The sequence below is a fragment of the Macrotis lagotis genome, chromosome 4, assembly GCF_037893015.1.
Source record: "Macrotis lagotis isolate mMagLag1 chromosome 4, bilby.v1.9.chrom.fasta, whole genome shotgun sequence".
Classification (NCBI taxonomy): domain Eukaryota; kingdom Metazoa; phylum Chordata; class Mammalia; order Peramelemorphia; family Peramelidae; genus Macrotis; species Macrotis lagotis.
The window spans coordinates 28,592,125-28,611,003 of record NC_133661.1 but is presented as its reverse complement, the minus strand read 5'-3'; the positions used below and the strand labels follow the sequence as shown (position 1 = coordinate 28,611,003).

The following is an 18,879-nucleotide window of genomic DNA, read 5'->3' as shown; positions in this document are numbered from 1 at the left end:
AGGTTGGTAGATAGTTGTCATGCTGTCCTATCTAGTGTTCGTCTTTCAAGCTGAATCCCATTTCTCTGATTCAAAGAGAAGCAATTCTCTAGTTACCTGCTGCCTCAAAATATCCCAGTAGTCCTGCCCCTACAGAATGCAAGTTCTGGGCAGCCTTCCAAGAGCTTTTTGGAAAGGTTTATGGCACATGTGCCAATGGCATCATCATCACATAAATATGAACCTATAACTGGGAAACCATCCTAAAAATGTCATTTCCTCCTGCAGGTTTTCTACAGTGACCAGGGCAGCTGGTAAATCTTTGGTGGAAAATTTAAACTGAGCTCATATTTTGTTTTTCATTCTGAATACCTCCCCAGCTCTCTTTTTGCTTTCCTAAGGGTTGGGCAGTAGAAAAGAAGGCAATCCCTCTCCCTCTCCCTCTCCCTCTCCCTCTCCCTCTCCCTCTCCCTCTCCCTCTCCCTCTCCCTCTCCCTCTCCCTCTCCCTCTCCCTCTCCCCCTCCCCCTCCCCCTCCCTCTCCCCCTCCCTCTCCCTCTCCCTCTCCCTCTCCCTCTCCCTCTCCCTCTCCCTCTCCCTCTCCCTCTCCCTCTCCCTCTCCCTCTCCCTCTCCCTCTCCCTCTCCCTCTCCCTCTCCCTCTCCCTCTCCCTCTCCCTCTCCCTCTCCCTCTCCCTCTCCCTCTCCCTCTCCCTCTCCCTCTCCCTCTCCCTCTCCCTCTCCCTCTCCCTCTCCCTCTCCCTCTCCCTCTCCCTCTCCCTCTCCCTCCTTCATTGTCTCTATCTTTCTATCTCTGTCTCAGTCTATCTTTGTCTTCATCTTTTTTATTTCTTTCTCCCTCTGTCTCTCCATCTGATTCATTCTTTCTTTTGTTCTTTCTCCATTTGTGTTTATTCAGTGAATTGGCTCCTCTTCTTGTTTCGACCATTAGACTCAGTAATTGTTATGGGTTTCATCTTAAATGAAATCATGTAAAGATTGCTATAATTCTATACCCCATACTCCTAAATCTTCAGAAGAGAACTATAATATTTAGTTTTATTATATCTTAGAGATCATATCTTTCATTTGATAATAATACTGAAGCTCAAAGATGGAAAGTGGCAGCCCAGGATCACATTGTTGGTAAATAGCAGAAAGAAAATTCATGTCCAGGTTGTTGGACTCCAAATCCAATGCCCATTCCACCAGGTCACCTTTGCCAGAACTTATTCTGGCTCCAAAAATACACTGTATTTCTAGAGAGTAGCTCCTCACAATGTTCGGGACTCAAGTCAGATATCATTTCGACTGAAACATATCAAAAGACAACAGGTCACATAATGCAGAGCTCACGGTGGGACTTTCAGCTATGATTTGTCTATCCAATCATAATATATAAAGCTTTTTGGTTTTCTTTTGCTTTAATAAAATAAAATACTCCCTTTGGTCCACAGCTAAAAGGAAAGAAAGAATAGATTTGAAGTCAAAAGGACCTTAGAGGTAATCGAATTTAACTTCCTCATTTAATCTGTGAGGTTCATTGATGTTCATGATGTCAGATTCAGGGTAATTAGAAAAGTCATGATTCAAACCAGGTCAAATGAATCCAAATTTAAAATATATATATATATATATATATATATATATATATATATATATATTTATAAAACCTTAAAGGTTACATAATTTAATCTCCTTATTTTACAGTTAAAGAAACTGAGACCCAGGAAAGTTAAGTGACTTGTCTGGGATTACATGTCTAGTAAATAATAGAGTCTGGATGTTACTTCAGGATCACTGACTCCAAATTCAGGGTTCCTTTCATGGTATTGCCTGTCATTTCTAAGAATACTATGACCCCTAGAGTTCAAGTGACTTGTTCATGATCACTCAGGTGGGAAATAAGAAAACTTAGATGGCAAAATAGGGAAAATTTCAGTGCTCTTTCCATTATACTAGGAGAACTTTGCCAGTTGACTGTGTTGGCCAATGGAAAGATTTCCCCAGATTTCTGAGACGGGAGCTATTAAAGTATCTCGTATAAGGGTTAACAATAATTAAAGTCAACATACATAGTATTGTATAGATTAAACTTGCAAAAGATATGGAATGCAAGGTCCTGGAGAAGAGTGATTGCTTCATTCTTGCATCTGTTAGCACATAGTAGGCATTTATAAATAATTATTGATTAAATATTGATTAAATTTGTCATTTTAAATAGTAAGGGACACCCTGCCCATTCCATATTTGAAATTCCCCAAAGGGAGCTCTAGTGGTCCATAGGAAAGCAATGTGGAGAGGTTGCCATGGGAGACCTCTGGACCAAGGAGCTAGGCAATCAGAGATCATATGCCTGCACAGAACAGGTAGGGGAGGAAGACGAGAGTCCGTTTGTATATGGGAAGTACAATAGAGGATGATCTAGGCTCCACATGTGTGACCCTCAGTCTTTCCAGTTTCTGAGCTGACATCATGAACAGAATTTAGCACCTGAAGCAGACCTAAGATTTCAGGCAAGTCCTTGAGACATGACTTCTGATATACCTCATTCTAAGTTATTTCTCTTTATGAATAAACTCCTAGATCTTGGAGGCAAGATGATTGCAGCTCTACAAAAGGTTTGCACAGAAGACCGGACTGAATATGCACTGCATTCTATCTTTGCAGAGAAAACTCCCTGGATTTAGTTTTAAAAACATATTGCTGCTTATTATTTGTATGCTTTTAAACAAGAGAGAGCAAAAGTAGATACGCATAAAGCATTTATTAAGTGCTTACTGTATGCAAGTACTGTGATCAGCACTGGGAATACTAAGACAAGAAACAAGAGAGAAGCCTAAATCACAGAAATCCTTCGGGCTTCATTTGTGTCACCTGTGAAATGAGATAGTTATACTCACTGAGTTCTAATGTCATTTCCTGTTCTGAATTTCTATTCTCCTGTTTCCAAGGTGAGATGGATGATACATTAAGGTCCCTTCCAAATCAATATCTATGATCCCAACACAGCTGTCATTCACTAATCTCTGTTCTGCTTTCCCAATTTTCTGATTGTTTAATGTATAACTAAATATGCCTTAGCTATTGGTAGCATATAGTTTTAGATCTTTTGTATCAATTTACTTTGTCTGATAGGGTTTTTTTTATGTTTGTCTTCTCCTGCATCCCCATTGTTAATAGAAATGCTTCACCTTTCTATAGTCTTTTATGGTTTTAGACAGCATTTTCCTAACAATGATTCTATGAGATAGGTAATGAGAACACAGTCCCCATTCTGCAGATGAGAAAATAAAGGCAGTGAGAACTAACTAAGCACAATCACCAACAGATAAGTGAAAGAGCTGCATTATTCTGCCTTGAGTATTTTAAACTATTCTGGACTGATTGAACTCTGAAGCTATCGAAAAGTATTTTGTTAAATAGTCATTCTTGGAGAAGTATTCAAATATTTTAAATCAAAAAAAGAAATTTTTAGTGATTTTGGAAGCAGTAACAAATATTTATAATATCTGGCAAAAGGAATGGGGGGGAGTGGGGAACAAAGTGACAATGAGGCATGTGAGTTGGTGACATTATAAATCACCTAATACCTTTCTACTTTGGCAAGGGGTCCTGCCTCTGACCATTCTATCCTTTCTTTTGCAACCGATTTCATCTACCATAAATACCATAAAAATGGGTTAATGATGCATATGCATACAGTAGAGAAGAGTAGAATCTTACCTGCCCAACCATACCTGCTTCCTGTTGTTTTCTGGGAATTCCAATGCTACTTTACCTCTTAAAAGATGAAGATTCAGGATGACCCCAGGTTGTGGAGATCTGAATCTATATTGCCAAGTCATAGCTCCTTGCCCTTTATCTCAAAACTTCAAGAAAGTTATCTTTAAAGGAGTAATGAAAATCAAGCAGAGCTCTGGGGAGAGGAAAAACAAAGAAAGTCAATGAAATTTATAAAGCATTTATTATTTGCCATATATTGCACTAAACATGCAAATACAAATGGGAAAGAAAGATAATTCCTATTCCCTAAGAGCATTTGTGTGTGTGTGTGTGTGTGTGTGTGTGTGTGTGTGTGTGTGTGTAAAATTATCTTAGGGTACATAAGGTAGAAAAAGAAGAGGAAAAACAGGAAGATTTGGGGGGATAGAGAAGGTACCCATCTGGAAGCATGGTACAGAAAGTTTGGAGGGTAAAGAGTAGAACCTAGGGAGAAATGAAGACATAGCTGGCCTGAGAATTTTCCTTTAAATGGAGCTTCTAGGGGCAGCTTGGTGGCGCAGTGGATAAAGCACCGGCCCTGGAGTCAGGAGTACCTGGGTTCAAATCCGGTCCCAGACACTTAATAATTACCTAGCTGTGTGACCTTGGGCAAGGCACTTAACACCATTTGCCTTGCAAAAAAACTAAAAAAAAAAAAAAAAAGTGGAGGTTCTGAGTTTAATCCTCCCATTCAATAAAGCCATAAACATTTATTAATCATGTACCAGCACTGTGCTAAGCCCTGAGGGCTTACAAAAAGAAACAAAAAACAATCCCTGCCCTCAAGGAGCGTACAATCTAATGGGAAAGGATTGGGATAGAGATATAATTCTAGTGCAAGAAATCCAAAGGAGGAATGAACTTTTACATGAGACACTTCTGTGGAATATAAGACAAAATTGAGAGAATCAAGAGTTCAATCTAGGGAGAAAGGACCAGAATTTATGTGCACTGAGGGAAGCAAGGGAGCACCTCTGTGATATTTCTAAATTAGGTATCCTCTCTATATTAGGACCAAGGACCAAAACCCCAGTTGCCCTAGCTTAGTTATACATCTGCCTTTAATTTCTATTTGTTCCATGTTCTTCACCTATATTCTTTCCTTTCCATTATCCTCACACCACTTTAATTATTCCTGAAATATTACAATGGCCTCCTGCCTACTCTACCTGGTTCCACTTTCTCCCCAAATTCTATACATCATTGCCAGATTAATTTTCTTGATCTCATGGCTCCCACCTATCTCCTTCTGCTCCCACAGCCTACTAAATCATCTCCAGACTCCTTAGATTTACAATTTAAAGTCTTCTCCAATCTCCTACAACCAAAATCACCCATAACCTTTTTCCATATCTCTACTTTAATATCAAGCTGGACGAAATAATATCCTTTTTCTTCCCATTTTTGGAGCCATTCAGTCACCAAGTATCTCTCAAGTCCTTTCTAAATATTAGCCATTGTGCTAAGCATTTTGGATACAAATAAAGATAAAAACACAGTTTGTATCCATAAGGAGGCTACGTTCTAATTGGTGAGACAATATACAAGTGACAAATGATAATAGATAATATTTCTCTGATTCTGATGATGTGCTAGACACAGTGCTAAATACTTTACAATTATTACATATTTTGGATCCTCAATTTATAGATAAGAAAACTGAGGTTATGAGTGATCTAGTGACTTTCCCAGGATAACATAGTATGTAAGCTAGAATTTGAACTTTAACCTTCTAAGTTATTGGTCCAGTATTTTACCCATTGCATAAGTCTTTCTGGTTTTGGTATTTTTTTCTGAAATCATCTTGCTTGTCATTTCTCATAGTACTACAGGTATTCCATCATACAATTATATACCACAATTTCTCCAGGCATTCCCCATTTGATGGGCGTCACCTCACTTTCTAAAGCTTTACCACTACAAAAAGAACTACTTTAATGTTTTTGTGCAAATAGATCCTTTCCCCCTCTTTTTTAGCTCTTATTAAGTTACAGACACAGTCGTGTTGTTGCTGGCTCAAAAGGTATTCACAGTTTTATACCTTTTTTTTGGATGTAGTTCCAAATTGTTCTCTAGAATGGTTGGATTCATTCAAAAGCCTCCACATTTAATGTAGAAAATACTGTAAGAAAGAATAGAAATGAGTACTAATAAATAACTAACACAAATTCAATTAAGAGGCAATGTGGTATAATAGATAGAATTCTTGACCCGGAGTCAGAACTGAATTCAAATCTTGCCACTGACATTGTTTGACAAGCAGGCAAGTCAAGTATCTTCTTTGAACCTTAAATTTCCTATCTGTAAAATGAAGAATTGACTTGAAAACTTTCAATTTTAATGATGTTTGCTCTTCATTCTTGACAAGGACCGTGACATCAGGGAGGTGATATCAAGACAAGAACATGGATTGAATTTGAGTAATGGAGGGGGACTGTGTTAAGTCACCGTACACTTTTTTCTCCTCCAGAGTCATCTGGGTCCAGTGACCAGATATGAATCAGGACCACTGGAAATGGCCCTGGATGCGAGACAATCATGGTTAAGGTCCAACAGTTAGGCTATGTCTGAGACTGGATTCAAACTCCTGTTCTACTGACTCCAAGGCCACTGCTCTATCCACTGTGCCACTTAGTTAATGGGAATACAGATTAAGTCTTATATATTTACAGATGAGGAATCTGAGGCTCTGAAAGATTCCATTAACTGTTTATGAGCTGTCAGTCTCAGAGTTCTGTCAAAGAAAGAAAAACAGGATTAGATGGTACGGTGTTGCATTATCTTTCTAGCTGGCAGACAGGCAAGCTGAGTTCACTTTGGGCTTAGGCTTGATAGAAGATAAAGACAAAGATCACAAAGTTACTTGAGAAGGATGGTTTCATGGTTCAACTGGGCTTGGGAATGGGACATTTCTTCATGCAACCAGGGGCTGACATTTCCTGCCCTTTGTACCCCCCACCTTTTCCTATGGGGTCAAACTCACAGAAGTCATCTATTGCCCCAAGGTACAAAGAACAAGGAAGAAGGTCAAGATAGAAAATTCCTAGGGTTCTGTCATGGCAGGTAGATCCAGAATGTGAAGGCTTTGGTGAGAATACTCCCATTGCAAAGGGATAGGACCTTATTATTTGTCAAATAATGATTTTGTACTTCATTCTTGAAGAATTTGGGGCAAAGTGGGGAGCACATGATTGATTGGATTTGAATGGGGGAGTTATGCTAAGTTATCAGTCTCACTTTCTCCTCCAGTATCATCTGGGTCCAGTGGCCAGAGATGAATCCAGGAAGTCTGGAAATGGCCCTGGACTTCAGATAGTGAAAAAGGAAAGCTCCAACTGCCCTTGCTTGTTTGACCAGTGGCTACAGAACATACCTCTGGAAGCAGGATTTGAATCCAGTTCTACTTACTCCAAATTCAGACTTTATTCATTATATTCTGCTTTAAGAGTCTGGATAATAGACTCCTTGAGGTAGGGTCCATGATGTAGCTATCTCTATGTACTCCACGATTTAAAACAAATTGCTTTGTCCATAGTTGGTGCTCATCAATATGCTTTGCAGAATGAATTATTGGAAGGATGAAGGAGTGAATGAAATGCAACCTACAGATAAGTCAAGAAAACTTGAAATCATGTTTTATTTGGTTGTTTTTTTTTTCCCCCCGGCCTGTGAAAACCTCACAAGGACAATTCTATAAATACATAAAAAGGAAGTAATTCAGAGACAAAGGAAGATTCTCTTTGTGTTCTTGATAAGAGGCGGCTTCCCTGAAAATGAAATGTGTTTGTCACCAAGAGAGCTGTGAAGGATGCCAAGCAAAGGTTATATAGAATGGTCAAATGAAACCACCCATGACCTTCTCTTCAAAAGAGACAGATCTTCCCCAGGTTGAGCTTCCTGAAGGAATAGAACAGATAGTCTTAATATTCCCATTTAAATATAGACAACTTCACTATCTTTATCTATTGAATTTCCCACTATTCTGATGCCAGTCTTTCTTCAAGAGTGCCCTGATCCTTACAACCTACCCACCTTGGTCCCATGCTTACTAGTGTTACCATGTGCTACACCAACCATACATTTCTGCCAACAACAGGAATAATAATCCTAACATTTAGAGTATTCAGGTTTTCACTTTACACATACAAGCTCATTAGATGTGGGGGAAATGCTACTACCTGTTGATGATGGTACTATTTAGACTTATTAGTAGCATTTGGAGATGAGGAAATTGAGACTGAGAGAGTTTAACAGACATGCCCAGGTGATAGAGATTTGAAATGTCATTATTCAGCCATTTTTGGTTCTGTCAGACTTTTTGTGACCCATTTGTGCTTTTCCTGGAAATAACAATCCTGGAGTGGTTTGACATTTTGTTCTCCAGCTCATTTTACCAATGAGGAAACTGAGGCAGCAATCTGCCCAGGGTTCCACAGCTAGTAACTATCAGAGAATTTGAATTCATGAAGATGAGTCTTCCTGAGTCCAGGATTGACACTCTATGTACTATGGCACCTCCTAGCTGTCCAGATGGAATTTAAATTCAAATTGTCCATAATCCAAGACTTAGACTCCATCCACTAGACTGTGGGTCATCATTTGGTTGTCCTGAGTTAGCCCCTTTCTGGGGTCTCATTCCTGGAGGCAGTGGGATCCAAAGACTAACTTCACTCATGCCATTTGGATGACTGGAAGCCAATTTGCTTTCCTTTCAGAGTTATTCAAATGTTATAGACATAGGTAGGTATTAAACAGACCTAAAACTTTTGCTTTTAAAAGTACTATACTTTATTTTCAACAATGCAAAGTAAAGGAAGTAAATTGAGTTTTATGCTACCTACCCACTCCAACTCTTTCTTTTCTGTTTTTTTTAATTAAAATTTCTTTTTGTTGACTGGGTATATGAATGCGTGTGGGAAATCCTAATTAATAATGCTTTCTAAAATATTCTGAAATGCTTAGGGAAGAAATGGGTTCCCTCTCATTAGAGATCAGTGACTGTTAGACGATCACATGAGGTTGATGGTGTAGATTTTTCTGTTGAATTGGATCATAACACATGACTTCTGAAGTCCTTTGAAGCTTTAGGATTTATGATTCCAGAAATCCCTCATCTCACCTTATGTGAACATTCATTTTTTCCTCCTTTCCAATGGGATTCATCATTAATTGGTATACTTAGTTCACAATTTGACAAAATTGACAAATATGGATCTAAATTTACAATTCCTTTTTTTCTGATGAGAATATTATCATTCTGGGTGCTGCCTCCAGCCATCCTTGATGCCCCTGAAGACAAGTAATTCTTCTCTCTGGAGCTCCCAATGTGTTGGCAGAGGTCAGTTTTGTCCAAGAAAATTCTTTTCAACATATGAAGATTTGAAAACTCATTTGTATATTTTGACAAAGCTCTGTAATCTGTTATGCAAAGTACAATCCAAGGCCTTATTCCCCATTGGCCCTAATCATTTCAATTAAGGATACATTCAAACTAGCTGGGGCTTATTTGCACAGGATTCTTTTTACTATGTACACTGAGAATCCTTTGCATATCACATGCTCTACCTCCCGTGGGCTCTCAGAGTAGTTCTGAATATGGAAGGATTATGTAATTATTGTTCAAATGACAAGTGGGCACATACTTAATAAATTATTCATATTTTGTCAAAATTTTGCAATTCCTAAATCTCTATTCTATATGACATGTATAGCTTGTCAAACAAAATGAGACCTTGGAGTAAAGAGGACTTATTTTTAACCTAAATCCCATAATTTCTTAATCTTGCTGAGTCTCCATTTCTTTATTTGTAAAAAGAGAATAAAATATCTTTAGCATCCACATCACAGAGTTGTGAGGATCCAATGAAGTCTTTTTCATTGATATTTTGTTTTACATGCTATAAAAGTTTTTCAACATTCATCCTTATGCATATGTATGTTTTAAGTTATAAAATTTCCTTTTATCCTCCCTTCCCTTTCCATCCCTCTCCCCTAGGCATAGAACAGTCAGGTTAATATTGTTCATACACATTCTTGTTAAACATTTTTATAGATTAGTCATTTTTGGTAAGAGGAATTAGGATTTAAGGGTATGAAATACAGGAGATATTTTTAAAAAAATTTTTAAATAGTAAATTTGGGCTCATATTTGCCAGTTTTGCTTTTTGTGTTGTGTTCATCAGATTCTGAAAGCTTTTTTGTTTTGTTTTTCTTCTGGATGGAGACAATGAAGTCTTAATGTGTTATATAAATGCTGGTTTTTCCACTCTCATAAATTATAAGTATATAATATAAGTATATAAAGGAATAAGATATTTTAAAGGTATTCTAGGGGGAAAAAAGAGTTGGTTATCTTAAAGTTAATGTCATTTCACTGCATATAATTCAACAAAGAGACCTTTGCGTTTTCAAAGCTCTTTCTCATTCCATCAAGCCTTCTTCATCCTAGAAAATTAGTCAATCTGCAGCACTCACAACTTGGAGGAGAGCTGGTAGGTTATTGAGGGGTAAGTGTCTGAAAGAGTATGTCATAGAACTTTATACTCATAGATCTGGAGTTGGAAGAAAATTTATAGGTCAAAAATCAACTCCCTCATATTATAGAGGAGGAAACTGAGTTCCAGAGATGTTAAATTAGTTGCTATTGTGTGATGGGGCCACACATTCAGATACTGGAGCCTCATTGTAGATGAGTTTATCTATACTCTATTGTGACAGTTAGGTGTATAGTGGATAGAACATTGGCCTGGAATCAGGAAGAATGATCCACTTGAATCCAAAGCCAGCCTCAGAAACCTATTAGCTGTGTGACCTGGGCAAATGACATGGAATTGGATCTTATTCAATCAATTAATGAAAAGGCATTTATTAAAAACCATAATATGATTGCTGCTGTTAGGTGGTCAGGTTACAAAAAGCAAATAAAACATCAATTGTTTTCCATGACTTTGCCTTCTAGTATGTGTCTTTGTGTGTGTGTGTGTGTGTGTGTGTGTGTGTGTGTGTGTGCGCGAGAGAGAGAAAGGGGGTGTGTCAGTCAGTACAGAGGGATGGAGATAGCCAAGACAAGTCATGGAATCATAAATTTGAAGATGGCAGAGACTTCCCAGGCTATGCAGTATGAGCCCCTTCATTTTATAGGCAAAGAAAGGTTGTGGTTTGTCAAGAGTCACACAGGAAGAAAATATTTGAACCGAATTCATATTTTTGGAGTGTCATATATGAGCATTAGTAAAAAAAAAAATCTGGATTATACACAACCAGAAAGGGACTATTTTTTAGTAAGTTTGGAAAGGTAGGTTCTGGCCAGTTTGGAAAAGTATTTAAGAGACAAAGAAATTGGTATTTGATCCCAAAGGTAATAGGAAGAGGTTGGAATTTATTGAATGCTAAATTTATTGATCAGATCTGCACTTTTGGAAAATTACTTTGCAAGCTATTTGTAATATTAGTGGAGTGGGGAGACATAAGAGGCAGAGAGAGTAATTAGAAGCTATTGAAATAGTTCAGATAAGAGTTGATAAGAAAGGGAAATGGGATAGCAGGTTTGTGTTCAACAGAAGAAAATGAATGGGAGAGATTATAGACATAGAAGATTTGGCATAGATGAATCAGACAAGAAAGAACAAGAGGCTTAACACCCACAGCTGTTGCCAGGGTTTTCTGTCCTTTTTTTGCTCCATGAGTAACCAGTGGTAACTGGGTAACCACAGGGACTCTGATTTGGCTCTGAGCAATGACCCTCAGGTTCTCAGAAGGCCCAACCAACAATAGTTGGGGTCATCCATTGGGTTTTTGTAAGTCTTAGGTAAATAGGCAGGTGTGTTCGGCCTTGGCTCCTCTCATAACTGGAAAGGATGAGTTGACAGCTGTGCCTACATTGTATTTATTATCCATAACTGCAGCCATGTGGCATATTTATGTTGCCATGGTGGCTGGTTACTTGGTGAAGCTGAAAAACTCCAAGGACTGCCAAGCTGGACAGTGCTGCCTGGTTAGTACTGACACATTCAGCTTTCTCAGCTCTGTTTCCCTCCTGCTGATCAAAGTAAGGTCTGAGGCTTATTTGGATGTCAAAGGTAGAATGTCCCAATCATCTGCGAGTTAGATCAATGTCCTTGATTGATTTTGGAATCTTACCTTCCAGTCTCTAAACTTTTCAATTACCAGAAATGACAAGGAACCTTTGATCCACTAAAGTTCACCATTTCTTCAAAAAGGATTTCTTTATCATTTTGTATTTCATGGACCCATTTTGGAAGCCTAGAGAAGACCATAGGACCCTTCTCTGAATAAGATCTTAATAATTAAAAGATATACACAATTTCAATTAGAGGTAATCAAAATCCATTTTCCCCCCATGGGTCTCTAGAAATCTATCCACCAACCCATAAGTTGATCATGGATCCCAGTGTAAGGATGACCATTTTAATAATAAAGGCAACTCAGCTACTTCATATATGAGTAGGAGGAGAGTATCCTGCTAACTAGATGACTTATTGGGAGACCCTGATTCAGGAAAGAAGTATAAAATGAAAACGAAGCATTTTCCATATTATAGTAGTTTTGAAGAATGGTTGTTAGATTTCTTTTTTTTTTTAATTTTTAGAAATAATCCTTAAGGTCATTTGTTCTATATCTCCAATGAGAACTTTTGCAACAAATCTGTCATTAAATATTTGAAGGCTGTCAGGCAGAGCAAGAAACATGGATAGCTCTAAAGAACAGAACTATCACTGAAGGAAGGAAAGGTCAGAGAGGCTGATGATGTATGTAGGATATCTGTAGCTATCTAACTGTATGTCTGTCTATCTCTCTGTCTATCCCCTATCATCTATCTATCTATCATCTATCTTATCTATCTATTCATCCCTACAATCTATCTAATCTATCTTATCTGTCTACATATAGACATACATATCTGTATCTCTAGATATATGTAATTATACAAGATACAGATAGATAGCTACATAAATATATATATATATATATATATATATGAGGCCCTTCCTAAGAATACAGTTAGCTAAATGTAGAATGAAATTAGATTTAATTAGATTTTGGACAGATGTTCTTCCCCCCCCATGACAATGGGGTTAAGTGACTTATCCAAGGTCACACAGCTAGGTAATTATTGTATCTGAGAATGGATTTGAACTCAGATCCTCCTGACTTCAAGGCTAGTGCTCTTTCCGCTGGGCCACCTAGTTGTCCTGAGAAGTGCTCTTAATCTGACATACATAAACTTAAAAAAAAAAATAAAAACTTAATTTCAGTATAATTAATTTCATTTGTCATTGCCTGTATCTCATTTTATACAGTTAGAAATATCATTCTGAGAAGGGATCTATAAGCTTATCTAGACTGGCAAATGGGTCCAAGATACTGATAAGAGAAAAAATGCCTGGTTTATGTTAATTGAATCTTTTAAATCATATCATCCTATGGTCTAAGAATGATTTATTATCTTAGAGGTAAATATCAATAAATTCATGGGCTATTTACTGCTCTAAAGCTTACATTTAATCTAAGGTGGGATCATAAGTGGCAAAGTATCCCATTTTGCAAGAGGAACCATAAAAGTCACCTAACCAGGAAGGTAAGGAAAGGTGTCCCACCACACTGAAGAGGTATACATATGTAAATATAAATGTGTGTATGTGTGTATATATATATGTGTGTGTGTGTATACGTGTGTGTGTGTGTGTGTGTGTATTTCCTTGCGTCTTTTTCTGTTGGAATCCTGATTTCTGTCTGCGTAAACATCTGAGTTATGACAATACTACATTAATCTCCAGGAACTAAACTGTCCTAGTTCATTGCAATTTTTAATACATTACTTTATTTCCCACACTGCTGAGTTCATCATGACTGATATAATTTGACCACTATAGAAAAAGGACGAGTGGGTGAGAGATAGTGTTGACTCCATTTCTTCTTCAGAATACTTTAATCATTGAACGTGGGACAACCCTGGAAAAGAGGAGAAAAGATATCTCCATGTTTTAGGCCTGTGCCTGAAGGCCTCATTGTGCTAGATTCATTGCAGTAAGATGCTAATTTTACTACTGGAGGGAATCTTAGGTACCATATTCATGCAATTACTTTCATTTTCCTTGGGGGGGAGGGGAGGGTATCTAGTTAGTACAGATGATCAGTTGGATGTTACAGTGGGTAGAGAGCTGGCCCTGAAGTCAAGAGGGCCTGAATTCAAATATGACCTCCAGCATGTATTACCTATGTGACTTTGAACATATAACCCTGACTGCCTTTCATTCTGGATTATCTCCAATCACTGATTCATGTCTGGTCATTGGGCCTGATGGTTCTGGAAACGAAAGTGAGGCTGGTGACTTAGCACAGCTCCCCTCACTCACATCCAGTTCATGTGTAAGTCATGGCATCACCTCCCTGATTTCACAGTCTTCTTTGAAAAGGGCAGGATCATTGTTTTACTTGAGAAAAATCTGAGAAATAAGGTGATTTCTGGGGGTCTCTACTGTTTCCCACACCATAGGTATGTTGTAAAGATGAATCTTATCCCTCACAGAGTTTCCTGTTTAGTAGGGGGGATATGATTTCAACAAAAAGAATCAGAATCTCCATCCACTCAAATACAGGATAAATCCATTCTAAAGGTAGCAACGAATGTTCTATGTAGGAACTGAGAAGGAAGATATTACCAACCGGAGATCAGAGAAAGCTTCTTGGAAGAAGTGACAGATGAAATGGAAAAAAAGAGAAGGTTTTTATTGCATCATATAGAAAAAATACAGTAGTTCATAGTTATATGAAATCTTTAGGTCTGCAAAGTCCTTTTTGTATATTCTCTGATGTCATACAAGAACTCTTAGGTGGTTGCCATCATTTTAGAGAAAAGAAAGCACAAAGTGATGTAGACTAAAAACTGATTTAGATTGAATAAGATTTAATGACTAAAGCTAAATGTGAACTCACTTAATCTTGTCTCTGAGTGAAATGATTATTTTTCTCTTGTATTAATAAATGATTATTAAATCAGGGCCAAGGATTTTCCCTTTTTTAACTTCCTCATCCAGAAATCAAACAGTTTGGGAAATATTTCTCAAAGACTTACTCAACCTGGATTACTAAAATCTAATCAAAGGCAAAAAAAATATTGAAGTTTAGGCAAATGAATGGATTCTGGTTCATTGTGTTTACTCAGACAAGCCTGGGAAGATATGGCTTCTCTCCTCTTGTACTCTGATAAATCTCTTTGATCAAGATTTGGGAGCTCAGGTACATGTACCTCAAGATTCTCATTATAATATAGCCCACCTATCATAATATTCCCTTTCTCATGAATTATTAGCCAATGATTATTAGCAGTTGATTACCACCCTCAGGAACTCTGACTTCTTCCAAGGACTCATAACTTATGAGCCCATCTCCATGAGTAGTCTTTGGCAATCTAGAATTGTACTGTCCTCTTTTATTAATACTGTGTTTATATTTTTAATAAAACTATTGATTACCCCAAAATTATGTCTCTTGAACTTTTTAAACATCACAATACCAAATCCAGGACTATAGTATCCAACTATCTCAAAATGATTACCTTATCAGAATAATAATTGGCAGGTACATTTATTGTACTTTATGTTTTATAAAATATATTATTGCCATCTCATTTGAGTCTAATAATATGTCGATAAATAGGTGCGATAATTGTCACTATTTTATAGAGACTGATGAAAAGTGGTGTCATATTACTAGCACAGAGTTAGTAATCTGAGATTAGATTTTAATCCAAATCTTTCTATCTCCTGCTTTCTGTATCTCATAAAGAATGATATACTTGAGAGTCTCCCAAGGATGGGGTGATTCAAACTCAGATCACTGATTGGTAGAGCTGGGACAGACCTCAGAAGCAATCATGTTGAATCTCCTGGTTTTATGACTAAAGAAACTCAGAGGAGGGAAATGATTTGGCCAAGGTTGCAAGACTAATCCATTGCAAAGCAAAGACTCAGAGTCTGACTTGTACATATGGGACCAACTCCTCTTACTTTATTTTGTTTGTTTTTTATTCTTTAAGGCAATTAGGGAGAAGTGACTTGCCCAAGGTCAAACAGCTAGGTACTTATTAAGTGTCTGAGACTGGATTTGAACTCAGGTTCTACTGACTCCAGGGCCGGTGCTCTATCCACCATGCCACCTAGCTGCCCCCTACTTCTCTGACTCTTGTTCCAGGCTCTTCCACCTCCTGTCCCCCAATTCCCTTCCTTTAGACCCTTGAATCCTCTATGAAACAATGGATCCTAACCTAGGCACATTTGAATCAATTATCTCCCCAGTGAGCCTTACAGATGTGACTAGCATCTGTTCTAAACTGTATTTAAATTTAATGTTGTAACACACAGTTTCTTTTATTATTAGTTTGAGCACAGTTCATTTTCCTAGCTTTCCTTCTCACTTTAAAGGAAACACCAGGTTTGGTTAGATTATTTCTCTGAAAGCTGCCAAAGCTTAATTTAAACTCATTTGAGGCATGGCCAGATTGAAATCTAGAAGAAGCCTGTGGGAGATTGGTCTCTTAGCTGCAATGTCTGTTCCTTAATGTCTGCATTTGCCTTGGAAAACCACAGTTTGTGGGGAAATGCCAGATACATTTGACTTTTCTCTCTTTTTTTAAAAAATTTGGGCCAGCTTGTTATCAAAAGAGAGTAATATATATTGGAAAGGTTGAGCCTTCTGGACTGTTATCAAAGCAATTATGAAAACACCTAACCTGGCTGGGTTTCCCAGCCTTCTGACTAGCTTCATCTTATTTTCAAAGAAATGGGGGATTTCTGAGTCCCAAGCTAATTTGTAAATATCTATGTAAGTAGAGTTGCCATATTTGAAAAGACGATTTCTTGAAGAACTGATCTATAAGTCTCAGCAGTCCCAAAAGCAAAGAGGGGACAGGTGAGACCAGAGAGTTCTTGGATAATCTCTCCAATCTCTCATCAAAAGAAAAATGAAGCAATAAAAATACAAATCAGCAAGTCAAGGGCAGAAGCAGACCCATTTACAGTTTACACTGATTTCAAAATGTTAATTGAACTAAAGCAAACTGTCTCTTCCACCAACTCATTAGCAATATTGTAATTAAAGGAGCACCTCCAGTTCCTTAGGGTAATGACCTTTTTAAATTCAATTTGGGAATTCTGATCACTGTTGAATACTCTGGATGCAAAGGCTGAATTTAAAAGTCAATTTCTTCCTTTAAATGTATTATTAAGAAATGCTGTGGATCAATCCATTTCTGCCTGCTTTCCTTATGGTTTTATAAAAGTGAGACTGGACTTAAGTTTAGAAGGTCACTTTGGACTCTGCAGGTCTCCCCTTTCCCCCAATGGGACTGGGGTTCCAGTTGATATTCAAAAAGAGTGTCTTCTTTGGGTGATGCCAGAAAAGTTTGTAAAGAGGAAAGATATATATGTCCCTGGTGATAATCTGTCAATAAAGGCTGGATCTGAAGAGGTTGTCACAGTGTATAGGAGACAGAAAAGCACACTCCTGCCACAGTGTGATATAACAAAAATACTGCCATTACTGACTATTTCTAATAATAATGATTAATAATTCAATGTTTTGATATATTCCTATGACTTCATTAAAGTTGGAAATTCCTAGTATAGAAATTGCCTCGTTATAAAAATAAGCAACTCATATGTAATTTAGACTGAAGAATTTAGACATATTTAGAGAGGAGAGGAATGATAAAAGGCATCTCATTCAAGCTTCTTATTTTACAGATGAGGAAAATGAAGTACAAAGAGTTTAAAAGACTTGTCAAGATTTTATCATTTGTAAGCAGCAGAGGTAGGCTTTGATCCCAGGTTCTCAGTGCTTGGCCACAGAAAGTTCAGGTCTTAACTATAACAGTGATTCCATGAAATCACTCTCTCATCTCCTTTCAATAATGATGATGATTGATGTCATCCGATAAGATTTTATTAAGCATTTATTATGTGCCAGATGCTATTCAAAGGAATGCAAATTTTATCAGAAATATATTCCTTGGAATAGCTAGGTGGCACAGTGGATAGAGCACTGGAGTCAGGCCATGGAGTCAGGAGGATCTGAATTGAAATCCAGCCTCAGACAATAATTGCCTAGCTATATGACCTTGGGCAAGTCATTTAACCCCATTTCCTTAAATAAATAAAATTTAAAAAAAAAGAAAGATATTCCTTGTCCTCAAGAAACTTTCTTTGTACTAGGAAAAGGCAACACTTAAAAAAAAGGAAGTTGAAAAGGTATGTGGGGGTGAGGGGAGAGTTGAGTTGGGGGAAGGGGGCAAAAGTAAAAAATGTCAAATAGAAATTACTGTCAGTTTCTTTACTGACCAGAAATACTGGAGATCTGCATTTCTAATACAATAATTACAACCATTTACAATAGTAACCCTCACTGCTAAAGTATAATAAAATGAGGTATTGAAATTTTAAAAAAAATTGAAGGTTGATATAAGGATGCCAGATGGTTGTTGCTGTCTCTTATTTTAATATTAATTTAAACATTATATAGCGTGGTATAGCATTATAGATAGGACTTTAGAAGGGATGTTTTTTGTTTGTCCTTCATTCTCTGGAGATCAGCAAGGTATACCAGATGGATTCAGCTTTTTTTTTTTTTTTGATAGCTTTCATTATGAGAAAAGAACAAATGGAATAGATAGGTCTGGGTCAGCAAAAGTAGATGAGCCATTGTATGTCAGCACCTCCCCAATTGTGGTAAGTGTGGACTATGATGCTTAACAAGTGTGTGTGTGTGTGTGTAGGGGGGTGACTTACTATTTGATAAATAGGTGATATAAAGCATCAGTTCTGGGTGATATCTCCCTCAGGACATATTGACAAGTAGGTTGAGAACAGTTGGTCATTGGCTTGGCCAACCTTTCAACAAAGCCAAGACTGAGAGAGCATAAATGACTTTTCTAATTTCCGAGAGGCAGCTAGATGTCACAGTGGATAGAACACTGTCTTGGAATCAAGAGGACAGGAGTTCTAAACTGGCCTCAGTCACTTGACTCTTACCAGCTGTATGACCTTGGCCAAGTTACTTTAACCCTGATTGTCTCACTGGAGAAGAAAGTGAGTCTGGTGACTTAACACAGCAACCCCTCAC

At 37.6% G+C, this 18,879-nt stretch overlaps 1 protein-coding gene and 1 long non-coding RNA gene across 3 annotated transcripts in view; one reads left to right on the top strand and one right to left on the bottom strand.

Annotated features, from left to right (window-relative positions):
- Window positions 1-18,879, top strand: part of LOC141520652 (catenin alpha-3-like) — a 1,797,877-nt gene that overhangs the window by 963,241 nt on the left and 815,757 nt on the right. The window lies entirely within an intron of this gene.
- On the bottom strand, window positions 1,092-18,733 carry LOC141520650 (uncharacterized). The gene is made up of 3 exons (XR_012477695.1): window positions 18,546-18,733; window positions 3,703-3,895; window positions 1,092-1,287 (listed from the first exon to the last, which is right to left on the bottom strand). It is a non-coding gene; the product is annotated as an uncharacterized LOC141520650 (long non-coding RNA).